The 18520-nt window shown below is 43.7% G+C and overlaps 1 pseudogene; it reads right to left on the bottom strand.

Moving 5' to 3' along the window:
* Positions 1 to 231: 231 nt before the first annotated feature.
* The window catches only part of LOC101391485 (T-complex protein 1 subunit gamma pseudogene), a 181941-nt pseudogene continuing 163652 nt past the window's right edge, over positions 232 to 18520 (bottom strand).

Here is an 18520-nt window from a genome sequence, read left to right as displayed (position 1 = left end):
AGATTTAATCATCGGAAGCAAACTAAATGGAATGCTTACAACAGAGAAGAATTACATGTCAGTGCCTTTTGCAAACTGAGCTGGGACAGAAAAGGACTGGGGCTTCCCCTCAACCTGATCCCTTCCAAACAAAGACATCCACGGTGTCCCTGGCAGTCTGGCTCAGCGGAGTGGGAGACTGCTGGCTCTGTGCGTTGAGGTCGCCTTGCCCGCCGCTCATTCCTGGCCAGCATCAGGAGCCCCACCTTATCGGCTCTGGTCATTGCCTTTCTTTTTGTGGCCTGAGACGATGTCATCAATCTGCAGCAGCAGAACTGCAGTCTCCACTGCTGTCTTGTATGTTTGCAGCTTTATAGCCAGTGGCTCCCAGATGCCCAGTTCTTTCATGTCCATCAAAGTACCTGTCTCACCATTAAGCCCCAGGTCTCACAGTTTTCCTGGGTGTGCTTGGCCCAAAGGGAGGTAAGTAGACAAATGGTACTGGCCCCACAGTTCTGGATAAGAGTACGAGGGATGACCTCTAGGGCCTGGGCAACAGCCCTGTATGGCCACTGCTCCACACCAGTCATGGCCTTGGATTTTTCTGTCAAGGCATGGGCCACAGCCATCTCAGAGGCTCCACCCCCTGGCACCAGCTGAGGGTCCAGGAGAACATTGCGGCACACTTGCATGGCATCCTGGAGGTTGCGTTCTACTTCCGAGAGAATCTCTTTGCTGGACCCCTGAAGGAGAATGGTGCAGGCCTTGGGGTCTTTGCACTCAGTGATGAATGTAAAGTACTCATCTCCAATTTTCTTGATTTCCAACAGGCTTGCTCCTGTCCCAACATCTTCTTCTCTCAACTCCTCTGGTCAGCTGACTATCCGGGCCCCACAGGCTCTAGCAATGCAATTATTGTCTGTCTTCCGGACTCTGCAGATGGCTGTGATATTGGCCCGCATGAAGTAGTGCTGAGCTAAATCTGAGATGCCCTTTTCTGTGATGACCACGTCAGGCTTCAGATGGATAATGTCCTCACAGAGCTGCTGGATGTACTCTTCTTCCATTTGGAGGATTCGGGTGAAGTCTTCCTCTCGTGTGATCTCAATGTCAGTCTGGCTTTCCCCTTTCTTGTATTCTAGAGAAGAATCCAGCAGCACAATGCGAGGGTTCTTGATATAGTGCCGCATTAGTGGATGGGTCACATCCTTGTTAATCATGACTCCACGTAAGACACGTGAGTCTTCAATGATGCCCCCAGGTTTTGAAGTCAAACAAATCTGGACTCAAAGACTAGTCCTACTACTTCCTTGCTATAAAACATTGGACAAACTGTTTAATAGATCTTAGTTTTACTTTTCTTTTTTTCTTTCTTGTGTGTTCTTGTTGGTATAATGGGTATAGTAATACCTACTGCATAAGGTTTCAGGGTGAATTATATAACATCCAACAAGGTAATCATGATAATAGTTACAGTAGTAGTAAAAGTAACAGTTGTAGAGTAGTAGTAATAATAATACTAGTAGAACATACTGTGTTTTACACTGTTACTCAAGTCACAGCTAAAAATCATCATAGCTAGAATTTCAATCCATTTTCTGACTCTAAAGCCCCTTTTGAAAACAGCGTAGAACATGCACAAAGCACCTGAAGCACAATCATCTATGATTGTTGGTTTCCTTATTGCTCGCATTGGATGACAGTGCTAGGTCCTCTGATTGAATTTGGATTCATTTGAGATATTTGGATGCTCTGTTAGACTCTTCCTCCTCCCAGGGCCCTTCCAGGGTGACAGATGACCTCTCAACACCACTGCCAACTTCAGGTTCTCTCTGCTTGGAGGATTAGGAAATGGGTTTGGTGGAGATGCTGGCTGTGATGTTCCTCAAGAGGCATAGAGGTGGGTGGAAAATACCAGGCCTGGGGTCAAAGATGCTATAGAGTATTGGACATTTACTAAACTCCTCAATTTGTTTTATTTTCTGTGTAATTCAAAGAGTCCCCCAAATCTACTCCCACCCCCACCCCAGCCAGTATCTCTCTCACCTCTCTCATCTCCTGAGTTTGTCCTCTTAATTTCCCTGCTGGTAAAGGTGGGTACCCCTTGGTATGTTCCAAAGTCACTTCTTTCCACTTGATGGTAAGCCAGAAAAGGGTAGGAACTCTTTACCAATTTTGTTTGTCAATGTATCTCTACCTCCTGGAATAGTAAATGGATCATGGAAACTACTCAGTAAGCATTTATTGAATGAATGAATGACTTTGATTTAATGAAAGTCCTTTGAAATTTCCAGTGTTCTAAGAACCTCTTTTCTCAGAATGAGGAAAATCAAGTTTTCCAAAAGAAAACAAACCCCAACCTCTAAAACTTCAGGTTAAATTTAATTCTCTCAAATCACCAAGCTTTATTCTTATCAGAAGCAATTCAAGTGCCTCTACCAGTTAGGCCTGCTAGAAGCCCAGAATTCTGGTAGCTGACTTAAAACTACTTTTTTGGAGGGATCGAAAGAAAAGGTAGGAAAAGGAGGAACTTAATACTCCATTTCCTTTGTGTTGTTTTGAAACCCATTTTCCTACATTGTGTGTTATATGTATTCTGAATTTTGAGGACTAATGGAAAAAGCATTGTAGATATCTCTTCAAATGTGGATTCCTTCATCAAAACTTTGTGTCATCTATAGATTTGATAAGTACGCCTTCATTGTCATCATTCAAGTCTTCATACAAGAAAAATAATAACAATAACTTATCTTTTTGTATCATCTAAGATATAATATTTATACATATAATTATGTTATATACATACAATATATTAATAATACATTACTACTACCTACACATATTTTCTGTGCTTCTTGACCAGGCAAAAATCCAATTCTGTGGGGTTATTATATTTTTTTAGATGGTGACTTTCCCATTCTCACCATCACCATACGTAAAAATCTCATAATAGTCAAGCATAAATAAATTTCTTTATTTCTCTTCTAACAGTCAACTCTGAATGGATACCCTAGAGTGACACTTGAGTTTGTTACAGCATCAGGAACAGCACCCAAGAGCAGGAGCTAGGATATGATTGAGTAAGGCATCGCATGAAAGTGTGCATGGTAAAGGAGGGCGACAACCCCTTTTGAGTCTATCATTGATCAACATGAATGCAGAGTTTAATTTTGGGCTTTCCAACAATTTATCTGCGAACTTCTTACTTGACTTGACTATGCTGCTGCTCTTGGATTTCAGCCTGATTTGAACATATATTTTTAAGACTTAAGAAGACATCTCAAAACAAAATTTAGAAATTTTATATTTGTTATACTGAACAAATTGTTTCTAAGTTTGAAGAATAGAGAAAAAACATTTAGTTGGAAACTCTGTAAAAAGGAATATAGATGTAGGGTAGAACAGAACCATCATTCCTCTGGTCTTGTAGTGGACAGATATTTTGGATTCCTCATGATGTCATATGAGCCCTTAACCTACCAGTGTCTGAAGCCAGTCATGTGAGCCAATAAGTTGACTTGAACTGGTTTCTGTCTCTTGTAGCTGAAAAGCACCCAACACAGTATCAAATAGTTCCCTCTCCCATTTAACTTACATCATCTTTCCTACTTCTTTTTGTTTGCTCAACTCAAGGAAATATTGCACACTTTTACACACTTAGAAAATTTGCTATCTCATTTATCACCATTTCATACATTTTAATACTGATTTTTTTTACATATATACTTGGTTTTTATCAATAAATTGCAAGTTCATGGAAAGTAAGATCAAATACTTCTTTGAATAACACCTAGCATAATTTCCTTGCACACAGTAGGTGCTCAGTTAGCATTTGGAAATGAAGATTAATGGCAGATTCATGGAAAAGTTCACATGCCTAAGGGTTAATGAAGTCTTCATTCATTAGTTTATTCATCAAATATTTATTAGATACTTACTATATATTTGATATCCCGATAATGAAATTAGCCTGATGATACATGTGTTCTTCTTCAGAATTGTCACAGATTCCTGGCATGGTTGCAGGGAGCAAGTAGGAGAAGGAGACTTTGGAAGAACCAGTTCTTGATATCATTTCACATTCAAATACAACATACAGCTCAGCCTATTGGAGAAAATTCAGATGAGAATTCCCTGTGTTTAATATCTGTCATTAAAATGACAGTAATAAAACCTAAAACCCAAAAAGGGAAAATCAGCTGGGTCCTTATAGATTGTCACAGCCATGAGCAATAAAAACTAAATCAATCACAGATCGTGGCAATAGATAATTTAGCTAGTACTGGAAATTAAACGAAAGGACATTTCTAGCACTCAGCCCCCATTGCAAGAGGATAAACATACCCTCAGCATTTAGATGGGCTCATTGGCTAGAGTAGGGTGAAGATAGGGTGAAGAAGGGAAAATTATTTAAATAAGATTTAAATTGCTTTGTTTCCTTATTTCTCCAAAGGTTGTCTTTGCTATTACATTGCAATATTTAGCCATCAACATTTCTGACACACCATGGGTTTCTTGGCATTCCCATCCTTGGTCAAGGGGAGGAAATGTGGCTTTCCTGAGAGTGGGCCTGTAGTCTGGGCAGCTAGAGCTCAGTTGTAGCTTACTGCTAGGGCCAGATTTGGAGAAGGGATTTTTGGAACAGAGGCAAATGTAGAGAGGGGCAAAGAGCACTCCCAGGAGCCAGGAGATCTCTGTTCCAGGCCTATTTCTGCCACTATCAATCACAGATCAACAAATCTGGGCTTCACAGTTCTCACTGGCAAAGGGAAAAGATCAGACTCAATGACCTCTCAGATCTTGTCTCGTGCTAAGACTGTGATTCTGTGATAAATGATCAGTATGAAGAACACAGTCCCAGTATTATGGCCTTGACCTTGAGGAGTTTGGCTACTAGACTGAGTGAATGCCTTGACAGTAGAAACTCCTCCTCCCCACCACCCCAGCAAACATTGTATTTAGAATTAATGGATAAACAAATGACCAATGGGGCTATCTTCTATTCTTTGGAGATTGGATTTAGTTCACTGTAGTGTGCCCAGTGAGGGACAATTTTTACTTCAAATACAATATTGTCTTCTCCTTTGGGCTGATGTAAGGGGAATCTCTGGATCCATTTCCAATATTTGATTTCTCTGAAGAAAACTGCCTGTGTTTAATTCCTGGTTAGGGTATTTCCCCTTGGATGTTAAGCCACCTTCCCTGACCCTTGTCCAATATGGGCAATTCTCTTAGTATAACAACATGTGGGAAAGAGGGTTTATGCCACTTTCAGGAGAAGTGGATGGGGCTCAGGGGTGTTACAACTACCTGTGCAGACACCAAAGGCAGTATGTTAAGGAACAAAACACCTGCCCCCTTCCATGAGCATGAATCGTTGATGTAGTCCCAGTCACTTAAATCTGGGTGAATGAACTTAGACATTATATGTGTTGCCTGCAAGGTGGGAAGTCCAGGTATCAGTGGAATGTGCCAAAAACAAGGAAGGGAAGGGACAGATTAAAGGAGTGACTGCGGAGGCTCTTGGGAGCATGTCAGCTGATCATTGAACTTTAAAACCATGTTCAAGGCAATTCTAAAGGCCTGAAGAAATGTCTTTGGATTTGAAAGTAAATGATATTTAGTAAACTATTGATAAAGGGACACTGATAGCCTCTTTGAAGAACTTTAGGGAAGGAACACAGTTTGAGAATATAAAACAAGTTATGCTCTCAGACATTCTGACGTTCGTTTCTAGCTCCAGGGTTGGGACATGTGTCTGGCACCCAGCAGGCTTTCTGTTCTTTCAGGACCCCATTTTCCCCACCAGCCTGCATTATTTCTTTTTCCTCTTTAACTCTCATATCAAGTCCCTTCTGAAACATGAAGATTTGCCAGCTGTTCTCAGCAATCTCTCTACCACCCATTCACAGAATTTACGATAACGGCAAACATTTGATGAGTGTACCAGCCCCTGTGCTAGGCACATTTCGTGTATTACAGCAATTGCCCCTCTCGACAGCCCCAAGAGGGAGGTACACTTATTATCCTCATTTTAAAAATAAGAAAGCTGAGGCTTTCAAGAGGTTAAGCCAACTTGCCCAGTTGGATGGGACTCAAACTCATGCATCCTAAATCCGGGCCCATGCCTTGAACCCACTACACTGTACTACATTATCTCTGTAGTAATAGTTAGAACGGGCCCTTTAGAAATAGTTATGCATTGTTTGCTTTTGGCATAGTTTTTACTTCTGTGTCACTGTAATGCTGTTTAGATCTCTTCTGCCAACCTGGCCCTCAGCTCTAAAGACCCAGGCTCATGTCCCTTCCTTCTTTGCTCCCTCCCTCCTCTGTCACCTCTAGCCTGCAAGCCCAGCAAATGAGATATCAGCATGGCAGATCCCTCCCAGCCCACTCTCCCCTTGGGGCCCTGACTAATTGCTCATCTCAGACCAGTTTCCTTCAGAACTGTCCTTTTGTCTGCCTCCTTTTCTCTGCTGAGCTGCTAGAAGGCCAGGGGGCAATGTGAAGTCCCCCTGTGTACATACAGCCTCAGCGCAGCTGGGCTGCAAAGCCAGTTTATTATCTTAAGAAGAGGATCTGGTTTAGCCTGAGTTTACATCTCATCTGCCTTCCATTCATTAGGTGGGCTCTAGGGCTCAGCTTACACTGAGTAAACTCAGCTGGTGTGTATACAATGCCAGCAACATGGAGGAGGCTAACACGTGTTGAATACATCTACTGCATCTCAGGTCTCTGAAGGTCACTCACTAAAGTAATATATGGTGCTAGTGTTGGTGGCTGAAGGTCAAGTCATCTTGCTTTTCATAATGCATAAACCTGAAACTCACCCAGACACCAATCATATGACCTAAACCTTGGAACAAATATTTTACTAAGTAAATCAGTGAGCATGCTGGCATTTCTATTAACCTTCAATGCACTGCTGACAGAAAATGAATAATGATAAATAATAACTCAAGTCTGTAAATCATGCTTAGCATCAGGAGCAAGAAAAAAATATCTACCATCTGTTAGGAGGAGAGCAGCAGGGACACGAGGAGAGAGGTGGGAGAAGGGAGAGCAGGCTGCCGTTGGCTGGGGTAAGCACCTTTTGGATTCAATAAACTGACCGAGAAAGGTTAAGTCACTTCTAAGCAGGATTGATAGAGTAAGGAAAACCCCGTTTCCTCCTGTCTCCTGTTTGATGGACATCAGTTTCTGACTTCGATCTGCCACCTTTGGGTGTTTCCTCTTTTCCCCACCTTATTTTTGGTGAGGAAGGTTGGCCCTGAGCTAACATCCATTGCCCATCTTCCTCTTTTTGCTGAGGAAGATTAGTCCTGAGCTAACATCTGTGCCCATCTTCCTCTATTTCGTATATGGGACGCCGCCACAGCATGGCTTGATGAGCGGTACACAGGTCCATGCCCAAGATCTGAACCTGGGAACCCCAGACCGCCAAAGCGGAGCATGCAAACTTACCACTATGCCACTGGGCCAGCCCATCTTTTCCTCACCTTTGGCCTCATTAAATCTGTTTCAGCTCCACCCACTGGGTTTCGTCATCATTTGTAAAGGAGTCCTCTAACTAAGCAAAGCCCTTTTGGAGACTTTCTTCTCCTCCCCCGACCTCCCACTTGTAGCACTTTGTTCTCATTGCACCATGGGCAGGGGTAAGAACTAGACCACTGCCCTGAAGTTGCTACCCTCCTCATAAACATCTCTGCAGAGCGAGGTCCCAGACAGAAGGGCCTCCAGCCTTCCAGCACAGAATAACTCACTGCAATTCCAACCAATTTCACAAAACCGAAACCTGACCCCCAGATCTCCGGGGTGTGTGAGACAGTAAGGGTACCACTGAAACATTCCCTTTATAGGGAAACTCTCAGTTCAATTGGGTAGAGAAGTTCTAGAAGTTGATGCTTAACATCCAAGAGCATCTCTTCCTGGGGTTGTGGAGATGCATTTTCTCTCCTCTCCTCTCTCTTCTCTTTCTTTCAGTGGGGCCAACATTTGCCAAGTTGGCCTTGCCTTCAGATGCATTCTAGCCGAGAAGCAGACAAAGGCATGTTCTATGGTAAGATTTCTTGGAATAAAAATCCATCTATGCCATTTTTTGCTGATTCTGTGAGTACCCCAAGTGCCAAGGCAGCTCTGGTTCCAGATTCACTGAGAAGTCTGACTCGAGGTCACACTGACCTTTCCTCTTTCCAGATGACCCCAGCCTGCCCAGACAACAGGCTGCTGGAGAAGAAGCCAGGACTGACAACAGGCTTTCCGTCTCAGACCCCATATCTGTTTCTCCACAAGAAATGGGGAGCAACCGTCCCTGCAAGGGTGCCAGCTCATTGGGTTGAAAGGGATATTGCTGATTGTAATGTGTGGCCCCTGGGGCTCTATCTATGCTGGCTATTTTGTGAGTTAAATGTGGTCTTCTTCTTGGGAATTATATAATCAAAGAGAGAATGCATTCCTTTTATTGTTTGAAACGTGAGTCTTCTTTGAATGCCAGTAATTTAAAATCATTCTGTACCCCTTGAGATCAGAGTTATGCTAAGTGATGATAAACCAGATAGCGTAAATGGAAGAAAAGCAGTTCTAGCTGCTCACAGAAATTTTGGCTGTGGCTTTTCCTTTATTTGCTATTGGATCCATTTCCCCATTTGAATTTGGGGCCTCATCAAAGAATTGGCAGGGAAACGCAGCCAAAGAGCATTGAGTTTACAGTGATAAACTTACTGTGAGGTCTCCACAAATCTGAGTAACCGTGGACATCTCCCTCTGGGCCTCAGTTTCCCCTCCCATAAAATTGTCTAACATTGTGTGATTTTTGTGGTAGCTTTTCTCCTCTTCAGCTTTTCCCCTCCTCTTCTCTTTGTTTCTCTACCTTCCCCGTTTTTTTAATTAGAGAGGAAAATAGATGAAAGAAAAAACTAAAAGAAAAGCAGAAAATTAGCATTTTCTTGGCTGCACATTTCAGTTATTAATATTGCAATTTGAGGTAATGAAATTCACAAAATGCAAAAAGTATAAGGTTTGCCTGGTGGGGTGAACTCCACCACATGGTATATGGCCTGAATTTCGAGCTGAGGTTCATTATGCAGACTGCACAATGTGGGTAAGCTAACAATGCCATAAACCCTTCACTTTTGCATTTCTTGACTTTAATGTTGCATTACTGTAGGTTTTGGGTTTTAATATGCTGTATAAATACGGAATACATATTTGTAAGTACAGGCACCATGAAAGGGAGGATTTTTCTGTTTTAACTCTCAGGCTTTGAAAGCCCAACTCTGTTTGCTCTCTGGTTGACTTTGTTAGAAAGCAGGTGGGAGGAAGTAGGGCAGGGAAAGTTACCTAGAAACAATCTTCCTTTATGCCCAAATCCATTATGAAAGGCAGAGGCTTGCTTTTCGCCCTCACTGCAGTTTGCAGAGCATTTAGTAATGGAGACCGAAGGCTCCAGGGAGGGGAAGCATCAGGATAAAGGACAGATTTTGCTTGGTCATCCCTGGCACCTGCCCAGGCCAGCCCTGCTCTGCTGATGGTCAGTGCCAGCTCCCTTGCTTGTTTTCTCTCCCATTAATGATGTTACTCACACTGAGCAGTGAGTGGAAGCCTCTGGGCAGCAGAAAAGATGAGAATAGCTGCATGCTTTATCTCTAGCAGAAGACATGGCAAATTCCCTGCACCTAATATAGACGGTCAGTAAGCATGGGATGGATGCTCATGGAGGAGAATGTTAAGTCCTCACTGCCAAGGACTTTCCAGGCCCCCAGCCTGTCTGACTAGGTGCTCTCCATTGTTAGAGGCAGCAAAGAGACCACTCTTTTCACCCTTAGGAGGCATTGTTGTCAGCCTCAGCAGTCCCGGTTGTCAGCACTCATGGTTGTCTTTGTCCAATGGCTGGGTTCCCAAAGGTCTTCCCATTAGGCATGGACTGAGATATGAAAGGGCTTGATATTGTAGGAGAGACTAATATTGTTGAAGAGGCAGGTTTGGGGAAGAAAAACAAAAACCAACTTCTAGAACTCAAAGAGAAGATGCTTTATGCCCTAGGACTTCGTTTGTGAGCCCTTCTGCAGGTGCCCCCAGCACCGTTCTGATCCATGCCATGCCCCTTTGGGGACAGCATCTCTGCATCTCAGAATCACACATGTTCAGAGCCAAGGGAGGCCCTCAAGGTAACACAACTCTTCTCAGTTCTTTCCCTAACTAAACTGGTGTAACCTTTAAGACATGCACCTCTGTTAAGGGCCTTGGCACTTTCTACTTTGCCTTGAAACTATTGGTACACTCTCTTATCTCCTCTACTTTTCTTTGAGGTAAGATTTTCCCATGTCCTATTCAATTGACTCAGCATTTATTGAGGGCCTACCATGTGCCAGGCCCTATGATATCTATGATATCCATTTGATAATGCATAAGACAATGGTCCCTGCCCTCAAGGTGCTCATCAAGGTGCTCATAGCCTGGTGAGGTAAGATATTACATGAATAAACAGTGCTCATTCATTGGGATGAGTGCTGTGGTCGATAGGGGCAATTCTCTCTGCCTCAGGGAGCAGAAGGGTGGAAAAATGAAAGTGCATTCGGGGAATGTCAGATAGTTTGGTATGACTGGTACTTAGGGTGGTCTCAGTTAAGGTGAGACCAGAAAGTAGACTGAGGCCAGGAGGTCAAGGGCATGTTTAGGTCCTTCCCTAGAATTGCACATTAATACCTGGTGATTCCAGGACTGGATCTAGAGGCCCAGAGGATCTACTTCTTAAGAAAGTCTTCAGGAGACCAAACTTGGGCCTTCTAGCATCTGGAGCCAACCCAGGGCATCCACACTGCAGTTAGTAGAGTTATTTGGGCCTTCTGTGGTCTACATGCTGCATTTGGAAGAGCACACAAAGTCTCCCCTTTCCTGCAATATTTTTCTATGAGCTCATCTTAAAATGCAACATTTCCACCGTTAGTGTTATTCATGTACGTTCAGGTATGGTGTCCTATAGGCATATATTAAGCTCTAAATATTTTACCTGGTAAAGACAACGTGCTCTGATGTTGTTTGTCACGAAAAACTAGGACCTCAGCTGGACAACTGCCACCACCACAAACCTACCAGATTATACAGTGGCATGCATTTCAGGGCACTGGGGCAACTAGAAGATACTAAGATCATGCATGGTAAGATGGAAGAAGCCCTCTTGAAGGGGGCGGCAAGGTGGTTCTAGAAGCAAAGATTGCTATCTATCCTGGCCTAGAACATCCTAGGTTCTCTCAGAGATCTTCTTTGCCACGTCAGTGCTGGAGACCTTCACTAAACCACCCTGGGGAGTGTGTTTGTGTGTATGTGTGCTAATAGGAAGGAAATTACACTCTCAATGCTGAGACACAGAGGCACTAGCTGACATATTAGCATCCTGATCCGACATGGCTGTCAGAAAAATTATCAGTGACCCAGAAGGGGCCACACTAAAGGTGATTTACCCTCTTACTTGACTTAGGCTGAGCTCTCCCCAGAGAAGGCCGTGCCAATTAAGTAAAGAATAAGGCAAATGTGTGTGTTGTGGTGCCTGGTGTTGACGGCTCCCCCAGAGACACCTACAAATTAATTTTCTCATCGTTTCCTTGTTCTGTAACCAGTTCCAAAATGGAAACCTCAGCAGTTTATCTCCTCAATCTCTATTCCCTTCTTCATCCACTTTTTTCCAAAACAAAATTAAATCATTTAACAACAATTCTAATAAACACTAAAAAGTGTAATGAACCAGATAATGAAGAAGAACTCATATTATTCTCTTTATCTACTTTGTATTTAGTTTATTTTGCGTGTTTCCTTTGCATACCTCTTCCCTGAGAGTGTTTTCAACAACATTAGGATTGTAGGTAAATGTTTCATTTAGTTCCATTGAAACCTGGTAAAAATCCTGATTTAAAAGCTGGATAGAATCCTGTCCAGACAACCCAGGACAGGGTCTCAAAGCTCATTCCCAGGACAAGCCACCCCTTTTTGGGACTTGGTGTCACTCAGGCTCCAGTGAATTCCTTCTCAAGCCTCAAGCCAAATGGGTCCCACCTGGGTCTAAGGTAGCCATGCTGATTTCCACTTTGAGTCTGGGGTACATAATAGGAAGTGTGGTTCGTGCTAGATTGGACTTCTCCTTGTCTGTGGTTATGATCCTTGGGTGTGAGGGACCAGACTAGGATGTGGCTGAAGCAACAGGATCCAAAGTCTCAAGTCCAGAGACTTGTGGCTCTTAGGAGTTCTGCAATGTGGCTGGGCACCATTCACCCATTCACTGTAAGATGCTCATAACTATTCCATGGCCTGTGAAGCATGTAGATTGGGTAGAATGAATTACCCAGTTATTCCTTCCTGAAATCCTTCAGTGGCTCCCTAAGCAAAGGTCCAGGTGCTAGGACGAGCAGAGTGAACAGATAATTGGAAGAGTACTGCTCTAGTAGATACTGTGTCCACATTCTTTACAGCTTATGGAGTGAGATAGACTAATCAGCCTGGAGAATTTAGGATGGATACTAGAGAAACATGGACAAAAGCCATCTTGGTTTTCTCCCCAAAGTATGTAGTATTTCTGCTTCAGTAAAAGGAAAATATAAGTCTCTCTTTTAAACCCAAACCCCAGGTTAAAAAAAATATGAAGGAAGGGAGCAAGGAAAAAAAACAGTAAGGGAGGGAGGTGGGAAGGGAGAAAGAAAGGAAGATTAGAAGGAAGGGAAGGAAGGTAATTCACTTATTTAATTATACATCAGGGCATTTTTTTTTCCAAGGAAAAACACATTAAATGGCTGAAAACATGACCCTATTTGGATTAACCTTGAGGTTAGGATCAAGGGCGAGGGTCTCAGATACTGCAGGATCACTACTGCCTTTGGAATAACTGCAAAAGGAAAGGGGATGAATGGTGGCAGACATTTGCGTCCCAAAAAGGCAATTTGGGGTATGTCCGAGAGGAGAAACCTAGAATCTGTGCAAGAGGAGGTTCCCTGAGCTTCTGAACCCTAACAAGAAGTGTGGACTGAATTGTAGAGAAATATTACTCAGCTCTCTCCAGGGTCCTCCATGGAAGACCCAGGTGGAGCGGAATGAGCTGTACAACCTGGCTGGGAATCCTAGCTCGGACAATTCCTGGCTAGGAATCCTGGCTCTGCCTTTATTGCCATGCTAATTAATTTCTCAGGGCCTCAGTTTCCCTGTCTGCACAATAGGCATGAAAACATTGTACTTATCACAGGGGGTCATTGTAAGTATCAAATGAGATTAAAACCATAACCCAAGACTGTAAATGCTGGTAGATGTTTGGCTGCTTCCTATTGCTCTAAGCCTGTCACTCTCACCTAACCCTCTTGCTTTTCTAAAGCTCCCTCCTTCCCCTGCAAACTTCCAATGTCCTCAGCTCTGTGTTAAGGAGGGGTTTTCTTGAGCGGAGATTGATTAAAATGTAGTGGCATACCCTCATTTTGCGTCACCTTGTGTGTGACTAATAGCCATGGAATTCGTGCCACAGATAAATAATTGGCCCTTCAGCCATCTTCCACGTCTTCAGAGACACACAACCATGATCTATCACAACCGCAGACATCTCAATGAGCATCATCTCTAGATCATAATAGATCATGTTACATTTGTATGTGCCCAGGAACATAATTTACTATTAAACGGGGCCAAGATCAGCACCAAAGAAATTATCCTTCCGCGGAGGCGGACTTTTCGATTGCATTATATGCACGCTGTGGTTTTTAAAATATTAATTATATTGTAAACTAAAGGTTTACTTTATGTGTCATAAATCTTGGTGTCTCTTCTTTCTGCGTGCCCAATAAATATACTTCTCATCAACTTTTAATTATGCTGTTTGCATTATTCTGTCCCGAGGATGAGAGTGCATGCTAAATCATGGCCTTCTAATGTGGACTACAGCATAAGTTTAGTTAATTAAACCATATATTTTATTAGTTCTTGCACCTCCATCTCGTACAACCATGCATTATTTTGTTGAAGTTGGGGAGCGCATAAAATAACATAGCAAAGGTGTTTTATTATTATTATTGTTATTATTTATTCTGGAGATTCAGATAATTTAGGTAAATTTGAATTGTTTTATCTCTGTGAGGTTCTGCTGCCCTCTGGACTCTGGGCGCACTGTCTCTCCAAAAGCAGGGAAGGGATGGACATGTTATCAAAGGGCCAGGCCACAGTTTTGAGACCAGTTCCCGACCTAATGATGGAAACTCAAGCATGTGGTAGGTTCCAAGCTCTCCGCCAAGCAAGAGCAGCTTCCTAGGCAGATGCATCAAACTCAACCCTTTTCTTCCTTTAGTTTGTGCCTTTGGGCAAATGCCCTTTGGTCTTTAGGACCATTTCTCTGCTCTTTAATTCATGCACAAAACAACAGGGGCTTCAGGATACAATTCTTCTTCAAAGTTTCAAAGCAGTTGGGCATAGGTTCTTGAAGGGAAGTCTGAGCTATCCCTGAAGGCAGGCAGCTTGAGAAAGGGATTAATCAAGGGAGAGATTCGAAGCCTGATTCGGTGACATTGCAGGTCTGCCCCTCCATTGCAGGTCACATAGCACTGACAAGTAGAAGCTTAGGAGCCAAAGGAAATCGAGTTGAAACCTTGTTTTGCCACTCATTAGCCATGTGACCAAGAAAAGATATTCAGTGGTGCCAGCCTCAGTTTCCTCATCTAAAAATCAGGTGCATAAAACTACCCCTTCAAGCTATTGTGATGATTGAGATATAATGTAAGTCAAGTGCTTAACACAGTGCTGAAATACGATGAATGTGTAATAATTTGGGTACCTGTTGCTGCTACTCCTATTGTTGACATTCTCAGGATCTAGCAGGTCCCACGAGCGGACATACAGCACTAACCTGCAGGCCTCAGGGGCCAAATCTGTGGGGTCAGTCAATGGCTATACCACAACACAGCTTGACTGAAGTCACTCTTGGGTGAAGTCGACTGGCACTAATGGCTAAAACAATCGTTTCTGGAAAATTCTCTATGTTCTCTCTTGTCCTCATATTGACCACCAAGTTGTACTTTCCTGTAGGTCCCAACTGCTCCCTCAACGCACACCTTGGCATCATCCGTAGCCATCCCTGGCTTTCCAATCTGGACATGCATCCCCGGATGTCTGATGCCCCATGCCTCACAGCTCTTTCCCACACAGGCAGAGGGAAGCCCTGCACACAGATGCAAGTGACTGCATCCCGTTCAACAGCAAGAGGGTCCCTAAGGCATATGGGACACTTCTAGTGCCTGCTCCTTTATAAACGACTCCCAAAGAATGTGCTGGCTTTATCAGCTCCCTCATTCTCCTCCTCTTCCCCTCACCAAAAAAATAAATAAAGAGTGGAGGCATGATCTGTTTTGTTTCAACTTTTAAAAGCCTTTGAAGGCACAGCTATTTGAGAACCAAAAAAAAGCATTTTGTTTCTCAACTGCTGCTCAGGTGGTGAAGTCCCCCTTGTCCTTCACAGGGAGGGTAGGGAGGGGCGGTTGCATTTTATGATTGGCTCAGGCCCTTCTCCTGCACCCCCTCAGAGGGCCCTCCAATTGTGCTGCCCTCCGGGACAGAGTCCGCAGCAGAGTTTGCAATAAACAAAGGCAATGAGTCACAGAAACATGACCAGGGTCGACTGGAAGAGCCTTTGCTTTCGGACCCCTCCCCTGCGGGAATGTGGGTGGGGACCAGGGGAAGGAACCCCCAGAGGAAGTCTTCTTGCCTGTAATGGATCCCATATGCCAAGGGCTGAGTTCTGATATTCTCCAGTCCTGAAGCACCTAGGCTTTGATTTTTATTTTATTTTGGATGGGTGGAGGGGTAGAATCAGTATGCTTGGGCCTCAGATCTCAAGTTGACAGTTCAGCATTAAATAAAGCATTAAACTCCAATATGAATTTCTTTTTCCAGTGTGCCTGTGTGTGGTCTTACCTCCCTCTTCTGCCCTATGGCTTTCTACTCCCTTTCCTTAAGACTTTCTTTATCTACCAGTTTTAAAAATTACAAAGAGGTTTATGCTCTTACCTATGAGAATATCATTTGTCTCTGCCCAATCTGAGGATACTGAAGGGAGGCTGACACTTTCCATAATTTATCTCCCTGTGGATGGAGTAAATCTGGAAAAGTTAGAGGGATGGAAGGGAAGGGACTTCAACAGAGGTCCCATACCCAAGTATCAACACTGCTAGTCCAGGTGAGTAGCTGACAGCATGAAAATCTAATTTGGGAATTTTCTGTTCCTTGAACTAAATGTTACATAGGTTCCTTCCTTTTCTGTTGCTATTTTGTAGAAAGAAAAAGAAATTTTCAGCAAGATCTAGCCTGTTGACAAACAGGAATCCTCAACTATGTTCTAAAAGTTCATAACCCCCAAGCCAAGCAAGGCTCCCCTGGCTCTATTTTTACAATCTAGTTTCAGACTCACAGCCCTTCGTGAGTCTAAGGAACTTCAGTAATCAATGGCTACAGGCGAGAACTTCTGAGAGAACGTAAGCTTGAACCATAGAGAGATACGCCCCCACAATCCATTCTATGTTTGACGAATCCAAGAGGACCCGGATGGAGCACAGACCTGGAGCATTGCGCCTTTGATCTGATGGACTCCACATCTCCATCAGGACACGAGGGCTTTGCAGGCAAGCAGAAACCAAACTGAATTCCAGATGGAAAGGAAATCCAAGTGTCACCCTGGGATGCTGATGATCTGGTTTAGTCATTACAAATGCCACAGCTAACAGAAAGCTTCAATCTGAGCCGTTAAGAATTTACTAGCTTTGTCTCTCGACCCCTACTGCGGGAGACCTCTGAACCTTTATTTTCCTTCGAGGCTGTCCTGAGTTTTCTTCTTTAACGTTGTCCCTGATTTATGGTATGTCCACATTTCCCTGGATAGTACCATCTTTTGAGTTATACATCATCAGAGTGACTCATTCTGATGATGTATGGCCCCAATACATCATCAAAGCTCCTTGCTCTGCCGTTGCACTAATGATATGTTAGTGTAATACATCACCGGTCTGAGCTGCAGCTGTGATGGATGGTGCTGAGGGTGACGGGAGCCCATGGAGAGGGAAGTTGAGGAGCAGGCTCTGGGTAGGAACAGGAGGAAAATCAGTCAATCCCAAGTCTACCTCCCTTCCTGGTACTAATGCCCACATTGAATTAGTCCTGTGGCATGCGTCTGGACACCTTAAAGACACACAGAAGCATATATTATCCCCAAAAGGAGTGTGAGCTCAGGGCTCATGTACCTTAGAGGTACCTAAGAGGTTATATAGATATCTTAGATCATAGGTACCTTAGAGGTTATAAAGTTATCTTAGATCATAGATACCTTAGAGGTTATATATCTGACGATAATTAAGAGGTAAGAGGAGGACATTGAACTGGGACAAAGAGGCGCAAAACAGAAGGTGGGCTCTGGAGCAAAGCCTTCTTCACAGGAGGGAAGTGAGTGCTCACAGAAGAATGCAGCGATGGGAAATCTACTACCCATACTCACAGCTCCCCCACAGTCTGGGTGGGAGTGCTCCCATGGTTCTTCAGCTGCTTTTCTCTCAGACCACCGTTCTGTCAGTGCTTACTCTTGCCCAGAGCTCCTGACTAGCTGTGAGCGTTCACCTTAAGGAACTTTTGAACTACGAGTATTTGTTGGCCAAGAGATCCAAGTGCTAGACTGAACCCATGTCCCCCATTAAGTAGCTGGGACTCAGCTTCCTTATCTGTAAGTGGGGATAAGAATGCAACCTACCTCACAGAGTTTTTATGAGGATGGTGGGAGTTACCTGCTATAGTTTGCCTAGAACAGAGTATGAAGCAGACACTCCTCAACGTCAGCCGTTGCTACAACAACAGCAGCTGCTTGCACACTACCACTGCTGCCACACCCGGGCTCTCTTGCAAGTCAGACTTCCCACTCCCACTGTCCTCCCCCCGAGGCCCTGCATGTTCTCTCTCTCACTGGGAAGGCGTCAGTGTATGTTGTATATTAAACCAGCTGAGGGATGCTGCAGGTGAAAAAACAAAATTCTAATTCCGGTATACAATGGACTGCGTGCTAAAGTACACCCAGAACTGGGAAAATTACCATAAATGGTTTTTTATTGAGTTGAAATTCACATAGCGTAAACTTAACCTTCTTTTTGTGTGTGTGGGAGGAAGATCAGCCCTGAGCTAACATCCATTGCCAATCCTCCTCTTTTTGCTGAGGAAGATTGGCCCCGGGCTAACGTGCGTGCCCGTCTTCCTCTACTTTATATGGGATGCCGCCACAGCATGGCTTCACAAGCAGCACTTCGGTCTGCACCCAGGATCTAAACCTGCGAACCCCGAGCCGCCATAGCAGAGCGCGAGAACTTAACCACTACGCCACTGGGCTGGCCCCAAACTTAGCCATCTTATAGTACAATTCTATAAAGTATAAAGTACTATAAAACAACTTTATAGTACAAGGAAATATACTATGGCATTTAGTATATTTCCAATGTTTTGCAACCACCACCTCTATCTAGTTCCAAGTTTTCATCATCCCAAAAGAAAACCC

The sequence above is a fragment of the Ceratotherium simum genome, chromosome 6 (genome assembly GCF_057802395.1).
Source record: "Ceratotherium simum simum isolate JZ-2026a chromosome 6, ASM5780239v1, whole genome shotgun sequence".
NCBI lineage: Eukaryota > Metazoa > Chordata > Mammalia > Perissodactyla > Rhinocerotidae > Ceratotherium > Ceratotherium simum.
This window is presented reverse-complemented; position numbering and strand designations above follow the sequence as displayed.